Genomic DNA, 20639 nt, shown 5'->3' with positions numbered 1-20639 from the left:
TAACAAGACTTGCCATTTTGCTAATTTTCCGACCAAGGAGGATTTCTCAAGAAGGTACTTGATCGGATCATTCTCGGTCACAAGCAAAATTTGGTGATGAAGGGTGTACTATCTTAATCTGTGTAACACCCAAATCAATGCAACACATGTCTTCTCAACTGCTGGGTAATTCACTTCTGATGTTGTGAATTTCTTGCTCAAGTAATAAATGGCTTGTTCTTTACCATCATTTGGTCTTCTTTGTACAAGCACCGCTTCTAGCGACTCATAGTAAATCGTCAAATATAAGATCAGCGGGACTCCAGGAATTGATGGAACCAACACTAGTGGGCATACCAGATATTCTTTGATCTTGTCAAAGGCTTGTTGACATTTTGCATCCCATTTTACTTTGGTGTTTTTCTTCAACAGTTTGAAGAATGGTTTAGCAGTCTCAGAAAGCTGATAGATGAAACGGGCAATGTAGTTTAATCGCTTCAATAAGCTTCTCACTTCTTTTACCGTAGAAGGAGTCTTTAAGTCATATATTGCCTTGATCTTGGAAGGATCAGTTTCGATTCCTCTGTTACTGATCACAAATCCTAGCAGTTTGCCAGATTTTGCCCCAAATACACACTTGTTGGGGTTTGGCCGCAACTTGTACTTTCTAAGTCTTTCGAACAATTTGTGAAGCACCTCAACATGATCTTCTCCTTGTTTGGATTTTGCAATCATGTCATCCACATATACTTCGATTTCTTTGTGCATCATGTCATGGAACAGAGTTACCATTGCCCTTTGAAATGTGGCACCAGCATTTTTCAGACCGAAAGGCATCACCTTATAACAAAATGTGCCCTATGGTGTTATGAAGGATGTTTTCGCCTTGTCCTCTTTCTTTATGAGGATTTGATTATATCCTAAGAAACCATCCATGAATGAAAATGTTTCGAACCCAGCAGTGCTATCCACTAATACATCAATATGTGGAAGTGGAAAATCATCCTTAGGACTTGCTTTATTTAGGTCGCGATAATCAACGCATATCCGTACTCGACCATCTTTCTTCATTACGGGTACTATGTTGGCAATCCATTCTGGATATGGCACTACTTCGATGAAACCAACTTTGAGTAATTTTATCACATCTTCTTCTATTTTCTTTGCCAATTCTAGCTTTGTTCGCCTCAATTTTTGCTTCTTTGGTGGAATACTTGGATCAATTGGCAAAGCATGTTCAACTTTACTTGGATCAAGGTCTGGCATGTTAGCGTAAGACCATGCAAATATATCTTGATATTCCTTGAGCAAATCTGTTATTATTTCTGCTTCTGCTGAGGGAAGACTTTATCCAATCTTAACCTCTTTAGGATTCTCTTTATTACCCAGATTAACAGTAATCATTTTTTCTAACGTGAGTGGCTTTGATTCTTCATGACGGATCCATTCTCTTCTGATCCATTCCTCATTTTCGCAAGTGATCTCCTCGGAGAGATTTGGGTCACATACAAACCTATTATGGATGTGTGAATGCTTATGCCTGACATGTAACAAACATGATTAGTAATTGCATACAAAGTAAGGCACACATGGTCCTATGGAGAACTTTTTTGGAAATTCATTTTGAAACTTGTTTTGAAAGAACCTAAAGACAGAGCTAGTCCTCATATCATCAGACTTCCTTGCTCTTAAAATTGTTTTCGCAACGAGGAGCAATATAGAAACCCAAAGCCTCAAGCCTCATAAATGAGGATAATGTTCATCATAGGTTTGATTTTGTTTCTACATGTCCTTAACAAAACATTTGATCATTTTATTGAATTGAAAAACGCAATTACATCTATATCGAAAGGAATGTAAATTGCAAATGAAATCACAAGAAGCTTGAAATTGCAATTAACAAAATGCAACGAAAAACAAACAACAAAGGTTCAAGAGAATCTTCCTACTCAAGTACGTAGGTATTTTTTGCCTCAGTTATGATAACGTTGATGGTATTCTCCTCGAATAAGCTTGGCAGAACAGATTCTTCCTCTGCATATAAGTCTTCTTCTTGAAGTAACTTGGAAGGTCTAGGAAAAGTTTCCTTGATGTGAATCTAATGATAGGGAAGCTCTTTAGCTTTGCCCTTCCATATGGACGGATTAATGAGGTGATCACCTCGGCCTCTACAGCCTCCATGGTTCCTTCGACCTTGGCCTTGGCCTCCATGGTGATCTTTAGAGTTATTTGGAATATATCCTACTCCGTGCTTCATTCTTGTAACGAGATGAGTGATAGGTTCTTTGAGTCCTTGAGACTTTGATCCAAGACCATTACCGGGAGTAAATCCATACTGGCATAACATTCTTCCAGACATAATGGATGACTTTGAGAACTCCGGGGATTTTATGATGCACCATTGAGATCATTTCAAATGAATGATAACTTGATTTTTCTTTCACTTCGGGTTCGACATACGGTATTGCACTCTCTTTGTAGGTGGTGAAATCTATTTCCCCGTGTACAGTGATCATCTTGCCATTAATGACAAATTTGACCTTCTGATGGAGACTTGAAGGGATGGCGCCAGCCATATGAATCCAAGGTCTTCCGAGTAACAAGTTGAAAGTCCTTGGAATATCCACTACTTGGAAGTAGATTAGGAAAGGCACGGGGCCTATGTTTACCTCGAGCTCGATATCGCCAATAACGGCTTTCTTCATTCCATCAAACGAACACACAGTTACCTTAGAAGGTTTGATGAGCTCATCACTAATCCCCAAACGATGCAGTGTGCTCAGTGGACACAAATTAAGTGCGAAACCATTATCGATCAGCACCCGTGACACCTCCTTGCCCCGGCATTTGATGGAAATATACAGGGCTTTATTGTGAGAACGCCCATCAATTGAGAAATCTTCATCAGAGAAGGCAATTTGATCCTTTAGAAGAATGGCACCAACAAAGTCTTCCAATTGTACTTTATTAATCGACTCCGGGACGTGCACCTCATTGAGAAGCTTCATAAGCACCATTTTGTGGCTTTCTGAAGTCTTGAAGAGATCCAACAGAGAGATCTGTGCTGGCATCTTTCTTAACTGTTCAATTACCTCAAATTCGCTTGTCTTCATGACCGAGAGTAATTGTTTAACATCTTCTTTAGTCACTCCTTTCTTTTCGTGTTCACTTTCCTTCGGGACATTGCATCTTCCCGATCGGGTTATGGCATCGACTTCTTTGGGAGAGTAATCCCAAGGTACACACTTAGTGTCAAACTTTTCTTTTGGAGGGAGAGCGATGATCACAGGCTGCGTTTCTTCTTCTTTGATCCTTAGCTGATCAATGGAAAGTTGAATAGTGATTGGTGTGACGGGACCTTCCTCCGCCTTATATTTATCCACCTCATCAAGCTTGATTATAAATGGTGTAATCATGGATACCATGCTTCTGTTGGCTTCGTCAGCATCCATTCCACTCCAACCATCAGGTGTGATTATTTCGTTTTTGAATACCCATGAAGGAGGTGTATATTTGACACGGTAATTGTATTTACCACTGTCTTGACCCAAATAATCAACAACTTCACCTTGTCTTCGTGCTTTTCGTACAAATCACCTATCACCTCGGCGAGTCTTTTTCTTCTTTTTCTCTTCCTGATCTTCATTCTCTTCGAGATTCAATTGGCTGATCGGGACTTCATCCATGCCACCCCATCCGTCCGGTACAATGACTTCATTTTTGAACGTCCATGGTGGTGGGGTATATTTTACTTGGAAGTTATATTTTCCGGAGTCTTCTCCCAAGTTGTCCACAATCTCACCTTTTAGGAGTGCTTCTTGACGAAAGCGGGCATCCCCCAATCGAGAAGCTTTAATCTTGACTTCATATTCATCATCGAGCCTTATCATTTCTCCTTTTGTAAGGACCATATTTACTACATTGTGCTTAGGAATAAGGTTCTGATGCACATTTGGCTCTGGCTCTTGAAAGCTTAATATCTTCTTGTCGATGAGCTACTGAACTTTATATTTCAAGACTAGACAATTATCTACATCGTGTCCTCTTTCTCCCATGTGATATGTGCAAGTCTTTGACTCATCGTACGAGGGGAACTTTGTAGGATTGTCTCTTGGCACTTCTTTGGCCACCAAATGTCTTTCTAACAGCATCGGTAGTAACTTTGACAAAGGTCGTGGCAACAGAGTGAATTTCCTTACAGGCCTTTTCTTCAACTCAAACTGTTTTGGATTTCTCCAAGTGATATTAGACTGTTTTGGGAATGAAGCCTGATTAACATTGGGGCTAGACACCATAACCACGTCACGTATAGGTTCTTTATCTTTTCTTCCAGGATAAGGTCTCCGTGCTATCGCTTCTTGAGATTTCTTTTCCTTCAACGACCATTCGATTCTTTCACCGACTTTCACTAACATGGTGAATGTTTGGCAGCCCGATATATGCAGTTTGTCGTAATACTAAGTTGGTAACGACTTCAAGAAGAGCTCAATAAGCTCATCCTCACTTATAGCTGGTTTAACTTGTGAGGCTACAGCTTTCCACCTTTGAGCATAGGCTCTGAATCCTTCACTTCTCCGTTTCTCGGTTCTGACTAAGTCCTCCCGGGTTGGAAGTACTTTGACATTGAATTTGTATTGGCGAAGAAATTCTCCAGCCAAATGGTCCCATTCGGTAAAATATTCTATGTCGAGAGCGGTATACCATGTCAGGGCTGCACCTCTCAAACTATCTTGAAATGTGCTGATAAGAAGTGGCATGTTGTCTGAATATCTTGCCATCTTACGGATATAATACTTCAAATGGCTTTTGGGACAACCAGTATGATCATACTTGCTCACGAACTCCGGTCCCTTATAGTTTTCTGGAACAATCACCTTCGCGTATGGCGAGAACTTGTCGAACCTTTAAAGCTCATAGCCCTGACTTGCTAGGCATTCTTCAATTTTGGCCAATCTCTTGGCCTCTTCCTCATCCTTTGTCTTGGATGCCTTCTTGACATGATCATCCTCTTCTAAATTCACTACCTCAGGTGTAGTCTTTGGAGGATTTTCTTGAACCAGTTCTTTGTTTCTGACTGGGTCTTCAACTGGTGTTTCAGTAGCATTTGAAGTTCCTACATTTAGAGTAGTAGGATAAGACCCTCGAGATGCGAGAATAAAGGTCTTCATTTCTGCCATCATTGCAACCATTTGGGTCATTTGATTTTCGACTTCAGTTAGTCGAGCACGGGTTTCTTCTTCCGCCATTCTAACTTGTAGGCGAGTCCGAGGTCTTTTACCTTCCGTTGCTAAACAACCTGCTGTTTCGTAAAAAGACCCAATATCAGCATAGTAAAGTGATCATGAAACCCTACATTCTTTTAATTGTATGATTTCATGAGATTGTCAAGGATAAGAAATTCTATACAAGTCTTAGCCTTGTATAAAATTCTTTATCAATGTCTTTCTCAAGGAATCATGCAATTCAAAGAATTGTAATCCATGGTGATTCCTTTATGTTTTGAAATCGTGTTTAGAAAATGATCAATCCATCATTGCATATAAAATTTGAAATTGTTTGACATCATGATTTTAAACTCAAATTGGAATCTAAATCATCCAATCCTAGGCTTCTTGCTAGCTAAGATAGCTTCTGCCTTTTGGTATTCTTCCCATTCCTTGGCTCGAGACTCCCATTCTTCCACATCGATCACGACCTCTTCTGGGATGTAGGGTTCCACTCCAGGCATGCTTGGAACAATGTATTCCGGAACGTACTCCTCCTCGGGATCCGGTACTATGCTCAATGGGACATATGGCTTGACATCAATTGGACGCTTATTTTCTATCCACTTGATGTATTCTTTAGAGGCCATGCAAATCTTCATGTCTTATTCCAAGCTTTTTGGCCACTCGATTATTTGTTCGAGTGGGTTATCCAAAGATAAGATGATCTTGTGAATTTTGGCTTGAAAGACATTCTCCTCCTCCTCGGGTATAATCCCACTTGGGATGTCAAAGGCGAACTCTTCGGGATTCCATACCGGTGGTATTTGTTGAAGTATCCTAAATTGTCTAATGACCCTTAGAGGACAATAAGCTGCTCCTCCTCTCAAACCGAGCAATAGTACCGCATTTCCCTCTCGGCTTGTGATCTTTGCCTTGCTAAACTTTGGCCAATTGATCCGCCATTGGATTTGATTAGGAGTTAATGCTCTAATGAAATTGGCCCAATCTAAGAAAGATTGTTTGGGTAATTTGTTTTGGATACGAATGTATCGCTCAATTGGATTTATTTCCGAACAAATTTCGCAAATGTTCATGAAACGACACCAAGGTCGAATGTGTGAGATGAACCATAATGACAAAAGACCAGTAGAAGCTTGAAAAATACCCTTCTCATGATTTTGGTATGTGTTTAAGGAGATGACGGTTTGGGCAAGAAGCATATTAGAGAAATCCCATTTAAGACATGCTTGTCTTGCGATCACAGCCACTAAAGGGTCTAATCCCGTTCTAGACACGAGGAATAGAATAAAGCCGAAGAAGGCTAGAATGAATACCCGGGCTGAAGTGTTTCCCATTTCCCTAGGAAGTTTTGAAAAGTTGTCCACTAGGAAGGATAATGGAAATCTACCCGTGTTTGATTTGACTAACTTTTCGATTTTGGAAGTTTTGAGATTAAGAAATTCGGCTAAAAGGCTCACAGGATTAAGTCCAACGGGTGGCTCTACGACCCTAGGTTTAGAATTAATTCCAATGACGGCTTGATATTCTTCTAATGTTGGCACTAATTCATGCTCTCCAAGATGAAATGTAACGGTGGAAACCTCCCAAAAATGCGCCAAAGCTTGGACTAAACTGACTTGATGTTCCACATGCATAAGTTCGAGAAGGTATCCAAGCCTTTCTTGGACATAAGTTTGGTTGTCTTTGGACATGCCTTTCCACCAAGCAATAAGTTCCTTTCGAGGAATGGAAATTACTTGGTTGTCTAGTTTCCCCATTGAGCCTAATTATGCAAAAAGATTTGTCATTAGTCATCATGGATTGCGAATCAATTTTAATGCCTCCATTTCAATCATATGTTCTTTTGAGGTGAAAAGGAGGTAAAGTACACTTGCATACCTCGAAAGTAATGCAAATGTCATTTTAAGTCCATTCAAACCTTAAAAGAGCATATAGTTGAGATTATGGACAAATCCAATGTGTGATGTAAATGCCCATTCTGTCATACTCCATTTAGACCATAAAGTCCTAAACTATGGATTGCAACTTCAAACACAATGAAATAAGCATTTGAATTACATGAGAAATTCCCCATGGACCTATACATTTCTTCTAAAATGAAAGAATGGTCAAGTGGAGTATGATGCCCTAATCATGCATTCTAGAATGAAAGGCATTTATACCAAGCATTGAATGTCATTTAGGCATTTTTTTTTTGAAAATGTGCCAACTAACATGCATAATTGTAAAAGAATGGAATGGAACGATACTTGCTTACCATGATATTTTGGTTTGGTTTTAGGTATATCAACCACAAAGATAAGCGAATGCAACCAATGGGGTTTTGATTCCTAAAAAGGGTAAGATATGCTAAAGGCTCAAAGTCATCACTTTAATGGACAAGGGATTCCATTCCAATAGGCAATCGGCCTAAAGTAATGGAATATTATTCCACCTCGGTGATCGGTATTGTATTTAAACGATCCCATGAGCAATCGACCCATAGTGTTGCTTAAATACATACCTCCTAAGGGTAATCCTAAATGTAGTCGGGGTTGGGCCACGGATAGTGTGTGCTAATGGTGTAGTGCTAAAGCAATTTAAAAACATGCATAACAATTAATGACCAAACAACACTTCTAAAATTCATTCAAAACACATTCAATCCCAACACCAACCTGCAAAACAAAGGTTAACAAAGACAACACCCCTTATAACACCCGCCTACAAAACCATTTAACACTATCGTTAGCAGGACGTACCTGGGATCCTTGCAAGCACAAAATACAAGCATATCGTTCTATCTAAGCCTAAGTCCACTTAAAAAAAAGTTCATATTCCCCAGCGGAGTCGCCAAGCCTGTCGCGCCGCGCTTTTAGGGGTTTTATTGGGATTTGCGCGCTAAGGAGGTATTTCCGTATAAGGGTCTCTCCCAGACCATACCTCACGTGACAGTGGAAGGTAATTTCTAAATTTGTGATTTTGGAGTCGCCACTAGTCATTATTGGTAGGTAGACTAGAAACCTAATCGAGGTACGGGAGAAATACCCCGATCCTAGGAACCAGAGATTCTGAGTATGGGGACTTAGTTACGTTATTGATCCCAAATTGAGATCCCTAACGCCCTTTCAGTACCTAAGAACGATATGATATCTAACGTGTCATGCGAATTTTCGAGGCTTATCCACTAATCCTATTTGTTCTAATCGCAGGAAAGAGCAAGCAAGTATTAAATGCACAATCAAAATCAATCAAGTCAATCAATCCTAAGTGGTCTCTAAAACAAAAATTAATCAAAACAACCCAAATCCTAATAAAGCTCTAATAGCTTGTTCATTTCATGATTTACACATTTTTAGGATTTTAGGATTTTTCAGGGGTTGTAACCCCTGAATTTGGGATTTTCTAAAAATGCCACTTGGGCACTTCCGAAAATTCAAATTTCACTTTTTATGGCTGGCCACGATGATTTTGAATCGTTCTATGGATTTTCAAAATTTTTTATTTGATTTGATTTTTTTTCTTCGGGAAAGAAAAAAAATTTTAAACCAAGAATTGATTTTTTTATGGTTTTCTGAAAATTTTTATGAATTTTCCAATTTTTATTGATTTTCTAATTTTTTTTTAAAATTTATTATTTTTATTTTCTGAATTTTCGAAATTTTTATGAATTTTCTGAAATTTTTGGATTTTATGAATTTTCTACTCTTTTTTTTAATTTTCTGATTTTCTAAAAAAACCTAATTTTTTATGATGTTTGTGATTTTTTGATTTTTTTTAAAATTTTCTGATTTTTTTTAATTTTTTTTAAAATTTTCCCGCCGGGGACAAACCCGACCGGTCCGGTTCAACCCGGTTCGGCTGAGCCGAACCGGACGTCGCTAGCGTCGATCGCCGGTCATCGTTTCCGACGGGCATGGTGCCAAAATGGCACCGTTCCGGGCCAACTTCTTTAAGGCATTTTCACAAATGGGTGGTGTGCACGATTTCCAGTTCAGGGTTCTCGAGGCCGCAAATTTGGATCGAAATCCGGCGACCTTCCAGTGGTGTTCCGGAGTTGATTTTTGGTTCTGGATATTCTCCATGTTACCAGTTATTGATCTAGCCTAACTAGAACTCCGCCAGACCTCCCCCGGCCGGCGAGAACCGAGTTCAAAACGTTAACCTAAACTAACTAAAATCAATATTTCCAGAACTTAGATCATTAATCTACGCCACCCTAGCCGTCTATCTCGTTCAAAATAACATCAAGACATCAAACAAAGTAAGAGAAAGACTGACTTGTGTGACCTGTGGTCACAGCGATGCTCAGGCGAGGCAAAAACGGCTCCGGCGAGGGGATTCTCATATATGGCCGACTCGGTTTGATGTGTTTTCAGTCATTCAACTTCTTCGTCCGATGATCAAACTAAATTGTTGAAATGATCCGCGCCCCAAGGATTGTTCCTTGACACGTGGTCTTCCTTCTGATGCTCTTGGATTCGCCGGAACAGGTCTAGATCGGCCGGATCGAGCTTGTTTTCAAGCCTTCACGGTCAGACTTTCCCGACTGGAACAGTGAGGGGAGGTCTCGATCAACTCACGATTCGCCGGCGCTCCGCCGTCTAAGGCGGCGCCGGACACTCGTGGGAGGACCTACAACCCTCTCTCTCTGATTCTCTCTCTTTGATTTTGCTCTGTTCTCTCTCCTCTCTCTCCTCGGAATTTCGTCAAACACCTCCCATTCTTCTCCCGTCAGTTTTTCTTCTTTTTTGTTGATCGATTTCCCGCTCGAAATTGGTTGGAACCGACTTTCGATCGGTTAAGGTGGCTAACCGGTGCCAGCTAGACATTTTCCAGCTGGCACAATCGATTAAAACGTGCCAAAATAGCTAGAAATGACTGGTGAAGTGGCGGGTTTAATTCGGTTTTCTGGGTTTATTGTGCTTTGGGCTGAGTCGGGCGAAGAAGATGCACTGTTCGGATCGGGTCGGGTCGACCCGGCGGACTCGGTAGTTCCGGTTTTGACCAAATACTCAAATTGGACTCAATTTCAACCAATTTTTTCAAATTAAACCTCAAAATTGAATTCCCCATCATATTCCGAACCCAAATGTATAATTTGCCCTAATTTTTATTATAATTGTATCCAAGATTTTCTCATTTTTATATTCGTGTTAATAGGATTTTGTTCAATTTAATGTCCTAATGACCTGATTAGGCAAAATTGATGCCAAAATTGAATTTCCCACATCTGATTAACCCTAGAAATGATGGTCTCACATTTCGAAAATTTCATATTGGGCACGATTCCCAATTGGGTTCAAAATTCTTAATTTTTCAATCAAATTTTGGGGATTTTTGACTTTTATGTCAAATTGTACAATTGGGCCCACCATTATGCAATTCAAGGTCCCATAATCATTTGTTGTGAAGACACTATGACTTAAAAATGACTAGAAAAACTTTAATTTCATTTTTGGTTCAATTCGGGTTTAATTTTGCCCAATTTTGGGAAAAACATATACCCGATTGAGATTTTCCAAAATTGACAATGTATTTATAAAATTGGATTTAAAATAAGACTAATGACTGTTTTTATGGAATTTTCTGATTCCATTTACTATTTTTGTTGATTTTCTCACCTATTTTGAATAAAAGAAATTAAGGAAAAATGCAGAAAAATGCTAAATTTTTTTGTTTAGAAATAGGTTTTCTAGGCTTGGCCAAGATTTCTAGACCTAATTTTGAATTTTTTCAAAATATAAAAAAATGAGCTAAAAATTAGGTGTCAACAAGAGCTAGTCCTCATATTATCAGACTTCCTTGCTCTTGAAAATCATTTTCGCAATGAGGAGCAATATAGAAATCCAAAGCCTCAAGCCTCACGAATGAGGTCAATGTTCATCATAGGCTTGGTTTCGTTTCTATATGTCCTTAACAAAATATTTGAACATTTTTATTGGATTGAAAAATGCAATTACATCTATGTCAACAGGAATGGAAATTGTAATTGAACTAAAATTGCAAACGAAATCACAAGAAATCTAAATTGCAAACAAAATGCAATGGAAAAAAAAACAAACAGAAGTTTGAGAGAATCTTCCTACTCTAGTGTGTAGGCATCTTCTGCTTCAGTTATAATAACGTTGATAGTATTCTCTTCGAATAAACCATGCAGAACATATTCTTCCACTGCATGTAAGTCTTCTTCTTGAAGCAGCTTGGGAAGGTCCAGGAAAAGTTTCTTTAATGTGAATATGATGATAAGGAAGCTCTTTAGCTTTACCCTTCCACACGAATCTGATATAGTTTCACTTGGGATGTCAAAGGTGAATTCTTCGGGATTTCATACCGGTGGTATTTGCTGAAGTATCCCGAACTGTCTAATAACCCTTAGAGGGCAATAAGCTGCTTCTCCACTCAAACCAAGTAATGGTACCGCATTTCCTTCTCGGCTTGTGATCTTCACTTTGCTAATCTTTGGCCAATTGATCCGCCATTGGATTTGATCAGGAGTTAGGGCTCTAAAGAAATTGGCCCAATCTAAGAAAGCTTATTTGGGTAATTTACTTTGGAGACGAATGTATCGTTCAATTGGATTTATCGCCGAACAAATTTCGCGAATGTTCATGAAATGGCACCAAGGTCGAATGTGTGAGATGAACCATAATGACAAAAGACCAGTAGAAGCTTGAAAGATACCCCTCCCACGATTTTGGTATGTGTTTAAGGAAATGACGGTTTGGGCAAGAAGCATATTAGAGAAGTCCCATTTAAGACATGTTTGTCTAGAGATCACGGCGACTAAAGGGTCTAATCCCGTTCTGAACACGGGGAATAGAATAAAATCGAAGAAAGCTAGAATGAATACCCGGGCTGAAGTGTTTCCCATTTCCCTAGGAAGTTTTGAAAAGTTGTCTATTAGGAAGGATAATGGAAATCTACCCGTGTTTGATTTGATTAACTTTTCGATTTTGGACATTTTGAGGTTGATGAATTCAGCTAAAAGGCTCACAGGATTAAGTCCAACGGGTGGCTCTACGACCCTAAGTTTAGAATTAATTCCAATGGCGGCTTGATATTCTTCTAATGTTGGTACCAATTCATGCTCTCCAAGATGGAATGTGGCGGTGGAAACCTCCCAAAAATGCGCCAAAGCCTGGACTAAGCTGACTTGATGTTCCACATGCATAAGCTCGAGAAGGTATCCAAGCCTTTTTTTTTTACATAAGTTCGGTTATCCTTGGACATGTCTTTCCACAAAGCAAAAAAGTTCCTTCCGAGGAATGGGAATTACTTGGATGTCTAGTTTTCCCATTGAGCCTAATCACACAAAAAGATTTGTTATTAATCACCATGGATTACGAATCAATTTTAATGCCTCCATTTCAATCATATGTCCTTTTGCGGTAAAAGTACACTTGCATGCCTCGAAAGTAATGCAAATGTCAATTTGAGTCCGTTTAAACCTTAAAAGAGCATATAGTTGAGATTATGGACAAATTCAATGTGTGATGTAAATGCCCATTCTGTCATACTCCATTAAGACCATAAAGTTCTAAACTATGGTTTACAACCTCGAATACATTGAAATGAACAAATAAGCACTTGAATAACATGGAAAATCCGCCATTGACCTATACATTTCATCTAAAAATGAAAGGATGGTCAAATGGAGTATGACGTCCTAATCATGCATTCTAAAACAAAAGGGCATTTAGAGCAAGTATTAAATGTCATTTAGGCATTTTTTGAAAATATACTAACTAACATGCATAATTGTAAAAGAATAGAATGGAACGATACTTGCTTATCGTGACATTTTTGTTTGGTTTTAGGTATACCAATCACAAAGACAAGCGAATACAACCAGTGAAATTTTGACGCCTAAATGGGTAGGATATGCTAAAGGCTCAAGGTCATCACCTTAATAGACAAGGGATTCCATTCCAATAGGAAATCAGCCTAAAGTTATAGAATATTATTCCACCTCGGTGATCGGTATTGTATTTAAACGATCCCATGAGCAATCGGCTCATAGTTTCGCCTAAACAAATACCTCCTAAGGGTAATCCTAAATGTAACCGGGGTTGGGCCACGGGTGGTGTGTGCTAATGGTGTAGTGCCTAAGCTATTCAAATGCATGCATTGTAATTAATAATCAAATAGCACTTCTAAAGTAATCATTTTCACATTCATTCTCGACACCACCCTGCAAAACAAAGGTTAACACAGACTACACCCTTTATACCACCTTCCTGCAAAACCATTTAACACTATCGTTAGTGGGACGTACCTGGGATTCTTGCGAGCACAAATCACAAGCGTATCGTTCTATCTAGGCCTAAGTCTACTTAGAAAAGGTAACTCCCCAGCGGAGTCGCCAAGCCTGTCGTGCCGCGCTTTTTTTGGGACTTTCGAGGTTTGCGCGCTAAGGAGGTGTTTCCGTGTAAGGGTCTCTCCCAGACCATACCTCACGTGACAGTGGATGGTAATTTCCTATTTGATCTAAATTTTCGATTTGGAGTCGCCACTAGTCATTGTTGGTAGGTTGACTAGAAACCTAATCGGGGTATGGGAGAAATACCACGATCCTACGAACCAAAGATTCTAAGTACGGAGACTTGGTTACGCTAATGATCCCAAATTGAGATCCCTAAGGACCTTTCGGTACCTAAGAACGATACGATGTCTAACGTGTCACACAAATTTTCCAGACTGACCCACTAATTCTATCCATTCTAATCGCAGGAAAAACCAATCAAGTATTTAAATGCGCAATCAATGTCAATCAGATCAATCAATCCTAAATGGTCTGTAAAAATGAGAATCAATCAAAACATCCAAACCCTAATGAAGCTTTAGAAGCTTATTCATTTCATGATTTACATTTTTTAGGTTATAACCCCTGAATTTGAGATTTTCTAAAAATGCCACTTGGGCACTTCAAAAAATTCAAATTTCGCTTTCCAAGGTTGGCCACAATGTTTTTGAACCATTCAGTGAATTTTTGAATTTTTTGAATTTTTTTTTTCGGAAATTGAATTTCTGAGAATTCTATTAACCGAGAATTGATTTTTATGATTTTCTAAATTTTTTTTATGAATTTTCGAAATTTTCAATCTTTTTACATTTTCTGAATTTTTTCACAATTTTTATTTGTGTTTTCTGAATTTTCTGAATTTTTATGGGTTTTTCCGAATTTTGAATTTTTTTGTTAAAATTTTCTATTTTTCTGTAATTTTCCGAATTCCTGAATTTTTTTTTATGTATTTTACGTATTTTTTTTTATTTTTTTACTTTTTCTGATTTTTTATTGATTTTTGAATTTTCTGTTTTTTTATTGATATTTTGAATATTTTAGATTTTTTTTGAATTTTTTAGATTTTTTTAGATTTTTATTTATTTTCCCACTGGGATGAGGAACCGGACGGACCTGGCCGGTTCAACCCGGTTCGGCTAAGCCAAACCGGGGATCGCCGGCGCCGGCGCCGATCATCTTCTCCGGCGGGCACGGTGCCAAAAACGGCGCCATTTTGCCCCTTTTCTGTTAGGCATTTTATCAAACACCTAAAATGCATGATTTGTATGTTAGAGTTCTCAAGGCCGAGACTTTGAATCAAGCTCTGGCGAGCTTCCGGTCGACCTTTTGGATTGGTTTTTGGTTCTGTGTCAAGTTCATATGATATTCTTTCAATATCTATCCAATGATTCATCGTCGGACCTTCACCGGCCGGCGAAAAACCGGTCGGAAAAATCTAGTTTGCAACTATTCTATATTAACTCTTCAAAATTCCAAATCCTAGTTCTACTCGCCCTAGCCGTCTAGATCAATCCCAATCAACATAAAATCAACAAACAAAGTCAAGGAAGTCTAACTTGGACGGCATACGGCCGAAATGAAGCTCCGGCGAGGACCTTCGAGCTTCGACGAGATGGTTCATGGGAGTGGCCGACTCGGTTCGTGTGTTTTTTAATGTCCAAAATGCAATCAAACATCATAAAATATGATCAGAACACGTTTTAAGCATCTAGTGTGACAAAATCACGAAGAAAAATGCACGAACAAACCAAAAACGCATTCTGGAAATTAGTAAAAACCGAAGCAACGAACGATTTTTACCTTCTCTAAATATGATCAAATCGGCATTTCCGAGCTAATCAACCGCCGTGGAACTATTCCTTGACACTTGAGCTGTCGATCCGTGGTCTCAGCCTCGTCGGGGGACGCTTGGACATGCTGGCTGAACTTGATTTTCAGGCGCCGGCGATCAGCTTCAACTAGGGATTTCCAGGTGTGGAGATCCACGACCAGCACCGATTCACCGGCGTTTTCCATCGGGAAAACGCCGATCACTCGGCCCACGAGACCTCAACATACCTTCGTTTCTCAATCTCTATCGTTCTTGCTCTCTAGAGTTCTTGCTCTCTCTTTGGAATTCTCTCAAGCACGTTCCGTGCATAATGTTCCTTTCTTCTCTTTTGTTGATCTATATTTCCCACCCAAAGATCGTTACTACCGACTTAGAATCGGTTGTAACGATTCTCTGGCGCCAGCCGGAGATTCTCCAGTTGGCTGACTTGATTTGCACGTGTTATATTGATCATAGGAAGTCGGCGAAGTTGCGGGTCCAACTGGATTTTTTTGGGTTTCATTACGAATTGGGGTGAGTCGGGTAAGGAAGACAGGTTACCGGGTCGGTCGGGTTGACCCGGCCCGACTCGATAAGTCCGATTTTGAATAAAAATTTGAATTGAGCCCAATTTTGACCGATTTTTTTCCAAATTAAACCCCAAAATTGAATTCCTCATCATATTCTAAACCCAAATATGTAATTTTCCCCAATTTTTTTATAAAATCATGTCCTAGATTTTTAATTTTTTGTAATCGGGTTATTGGGGCATTGTTCAATTCAATGCCTTAATGACCTGATTAGGCAAAATTGGTGTCAAAATTGAATTACCCACATATGATTAACCCTAGAAATGATGGCCTCATGGTTCGACAATTTCAAATTGGGCACGATTCCCAATTTGGGCTCAAAATTCCTAATTTTTAATTGAATTTTAGGGTTTTTTAATTTCTTTATTAAATTGTGCAATTGGACTGACCATTGTGTAATTCAAGGTCTCAGAATCACTTGTTGTGAAGACACTATGACTTGAAAATGACTAGAAAAGATTTAATTGCATTTTTGGCTCAATTCGGGTTTGATTTTGCCCAATTTAGGGGAAAAACACATGCCCAATTGAGATTTTCCAAAATTGATAATGCATTAATAAAATTGGATTCAAAATAAGACTAATGAATATTTTTATGGAATTTTCTGATCCCATTTGCTATTTTTCTTGATTTTCTCACTCATTTTGACCAAAAGAAATTAAGAAAAAATTCAGGAAAATGCTAAAAAATTTTATTTTTGGTCTAGAAATAGGTTTCTAGGCTTGGCCAAGATTCCTAATCCTAATTTTGAGATTTTTGAAAATATAAAAAAAATGAGTTAAAAATCAGGTGTCTACAGCTGCCCCTCTTTGAGATTGAGCTCGTTAGAGGTTGATCTCAAAGATAAGGTGACACCTGAATTTTTATTTGACCCAATGAACTAGAAAAAATGGAAATTTCACAACAACTGATTGGGGATCTTGCATTGAGATTCGTGTTCTAATCTAAAAGTTCTCATTTTAGAATGTGTTTTTTTTCGAGGGGTTCTTAATGATTGAGGGAGAGATAGACTTACTTGTTTGTGAGGATCTCTTTGTTGTTTCACTCCAAAAGTATGAGTTGATGGTGGTGATGATTATGATGATTATGATGATTTTGTGGTTTAAGGATGAACCCATAAACCATGAGCATCTGAGCCTCCTCGCCTAAGGGTTTAGGAATTTGCCTAGTGGTTCCTCGACAGTAGGACTTAGAAAATTTGCCTAGTGGTTCTTTACCTGTAGGACTTTTGAAATTGTCTAGTAGTTCCTCACCTGTAGGACTTTGGAAATTTGCCTAGTGGTTCCTCACCAGTAGGACTTTGGAAATTGCCTAGTGGTTCCTCACTAGTAGGACTTTGGAAATTTGCCTAGTGACTCCTCATCAGTTGAAAATTTTTGCCTAGTGACTCCTCGCCAATAAGACTTTGGAAATTACCTAGTGACTCCTTGTCAGTAGGACTTTGGAAATTGCCTAGTGGTTCCTCACCGGTAGGACTTGAAAATTTTTGCCTAGTGACTCCTCGCCAGTAGGACTTTGGAAATTGCCTTGTGACTCCTCGTCAGTAGGACTTTGGAAATTGCCTAGTGGTTCCTCACCAGTAGGACTTTAGAAATTTTCCTAGTGGATCTTCGCCAGTAGGACTTATGAAGATTTTGAACAATGTGGACCTGGGGCTCCTCGCCTGAGGTCTTGATGACTTGCCTGGTGACTCCTCGCTAGCAGGATTTGAGAAGGCTTCGAACAATGAGTGCCTTGACCATGAATTTATGTGATTTTAAGGTTTCACTAATCTTTGTATGGTTTTTAGTTGATCAAAAACTATTTTGAAAAGTGATTTTATGTTCACTACAGATTATTTGAAAATTTGGCTTTAAGATGACCAGAAACTTTTTGAAAACTTCGGTTTGAAGTTAATCAAAAACTGTTTGCAACGTGGTTTTTTAGTTTACCACAAGCTGTTTGAAAACTTGATTTTAAGTTGACCAAAAACTTTTGAAACATGGTCTAGAAACATTCATTCTTCGCATTAATGCATTTCAGACAATCAAATTTCCTCTTTAAGGAATTATTTGAACAAAATGCTTGCAATCTTTCAAGAAATGCTTGAAATGATGATTTGGAAGACCTTCATTTAGAAAGAATTTGTCTCAATCTATGAACTTGGTCTTTTCTTTGTCTAATTGAAATGGGATTTATCTGATATCCCTCAATTTATCTCTCTTAACCGATCATCGGGTATTCGGAGATGTTCGCAATGTATACAATCCAATTGATCCGATAAGGTCTTTCTGAGGACTGTAATGTTGGCTTGGTCAATGGCTATTTAAAGGATAGGCATTTTGAGGTCAAGAAAAAGGATTTCGTTATAACTTGCTTCGGGTCTACAAGTTAAGAACCTTGAGGACAAGACAAGAGATTATTGCATACACTTCTTCGAGCGATGACTTCTTGTCATAAAGTCATGTTTCTACTCTCAACATCCTAATCTGAAGAGTCTTTGGGGAGAGGTTGTACTGTTGGTATTGGGTAGGCTTAAAAAAGGCTCATTTGTTCGAATTTAGGGTTTTTATGAAATTGGTGATCTTCTTGGCATCACCACCCCTTTTCTTTTGTCCACTAGGGATCTTTTCTTTTCATGAACATCAGAGTCCCCTCAATGTTCATTACGACCTCTTTTCTTTTGCTCATTCGCAACTGTTGTGATCTATGATCTCTCATGTTCTTGGTTTTGCTTTGTCATGACCTTTTTCGTCATTTTGAGTTCTCTTTTGAACTCTCTTTTCTTTTTCTTTTCATTTGTCTTGGGCATTTGGCCTTACTTTTACCAGGCACACTACTTTTTCATGCCCCTGATTCTTTCACCTTTGACTTCTTTTTGAGTTCTAAGGACTCTGTGTCATGCTTTTTGTTTCTTGTCTATTCCAGGTGCATCATATGCTCATGCTCCAGTGTAAAGAGATGATTACCAATTTAGGGTTCTGAAATGAATGTTCAGGCTCAATTGGGCTTTGCCAAAAGTAATGTGTTTGGGTATTAGAAATGAAGTGCTCTTCTTCCTCTTGGGATGTCTTGAGCTTCCATATGACTTCATCTGAAGTTATCACAGAAAGATTGATGCAAGAGTATGCAATAAAATCTTTTTCGATCCTATTCTCCATAGCTGTCAACTACAAACCTCTCGATTTGCCCCAATGTGGGGTGGTTCTTAACAGGGTTGTTTTGGAAAACTTTTCCACTGTTTTGGCTCAAATTTGGTTTGCAAGGGATAAACATGTGTTTGGGATAGTGAAATGACTGCCTTTCATCATTTCAATCCATGTAATCATTGTGAACATCCCCTATTTCCTTTGGATGAGTTTCTTTTTCTCACTCCTTCACTTTGACTTTGAGTGTATGGGAGACGTGTTTGGACACGGCTTACCTTTCATCATTTGAAGGTCTTTCCATTTGATTTGATTCAAACTTTTTTTTTGAAATTTTTCAAAACTTTTTTGTCAAACTATCCCTTTTTGGGGAATTTTGATGTTTAATGCATTCTCAAAGAAAGTGTGTCTCAAAACTTTTGATTTGAAACATTTCTAAGGTATTTTCTTTTCAAAACAATCTATTTTATTTTGCTCAGTCTTAGTGTCATTCCGCTTGGGGAAGAAGAAGTTCAATTTTTTTCTTAGAAAGGCAACTTCTTTAACACATGAATTCATGATTTAGGGATACATGTCTGATCAACTTATCAAGATCCCCCCGTTTGCATGTTTTTGCTTTGGTTCCACTGGGGATTTTTCTTTTGTTGCTTTATTTGCTTTGTCTCCCTGGGGATGATTAAAAGAAGAAAAGCACATTACGGAATATCAACAGAAAAGTTGAATTGGAAATGATACTTTCCTCTATCATGTACCAACTTCGTTGGGGATTCTGAAACCATCGCTTGGTTCGGACTCCTTTTGCCTTTTTTTTCTACAAAACAAATAAGCATGTTCATGAAATGCAGGATATGCATGATGTGCATATGTTCTAAAGTGACCCAAGTCTCTTCTTGAATGTTCGTCTTCATTTCATGGGTAGAATATCTTGACAGCATATGCATTTACAGGATAGGCCAATTCCGTTCCAGCCATATCCACAAGAATCAATGCTCCTCCAGAAAGGACTTTCTTGACTATGTATGGACCTTCATAATTTGGAGTGAATTTGCCACGAGGATCTGAATAATTGAGAATGACTTTCTTCACTACTAAATCCTTTGCTTTGAAATGTCTTGGCTTTACTTTTCTGTTAAAGGATTTAGCCACTCTTCTCTGATAGGCTTGCTCATGGTAAATAGCTCTTAATCTCTTCTCATTAATCATGTTGAGTTGTTCATATCTCTGTTGAATCCATCCAGCTTCTGAAAGCTTCAATTGGGATAGTATCCTTAATGAAGGAACTTCTATTTCAACAGGTAGCACAACTTCTATTCCATAGACCAAGGAAAATGGGGTTGCTCCAGTTGATGTTCGAATCGAAATTCGGTATGCCATCAGAGCATATGGCAACCTTTCGTGCCAATCACGATAATTTTAAGCTGTCTTGGCTAATATCTTCTTGATATTCTTATTTGCCGCTTCAACTGCTCCATTCATTTGTGGACGATATGGAGACGAGTTCAGATGTCAGACATGGAAGTGTTCAAGTAGATCATCCACAATCTTGTTGTTTAGATTTGAACCGTTGTCCGTAATTATTGCTTTTGGAACTCCATACCTAGCAATGATGTCCCGCCTGATGAA

The sequence above is a fragment of the Syzygium oleosum genome, unplaced genomic scaffold (genome assembly GCF_021117445.2).
Source record: "Syzygium oleosum isolate NSW1041296 unplaced genomic scaffold, Sole_v2.1 Sole_v2.05, whole genome shotgun sequence".
NCBI classification, from domain to species: domain Eukaryota; kingdom Viridiplantae; phylum Streptophyta; class Magnoliopsida; order Myrtales; family Myrtaceae; genus Syzygium; species Syzygium oleosum.
The sequence above is the reverse complement of the archived record's forward strand: the minus strand, read 5'-3'. Positions refer to the sequence as shown.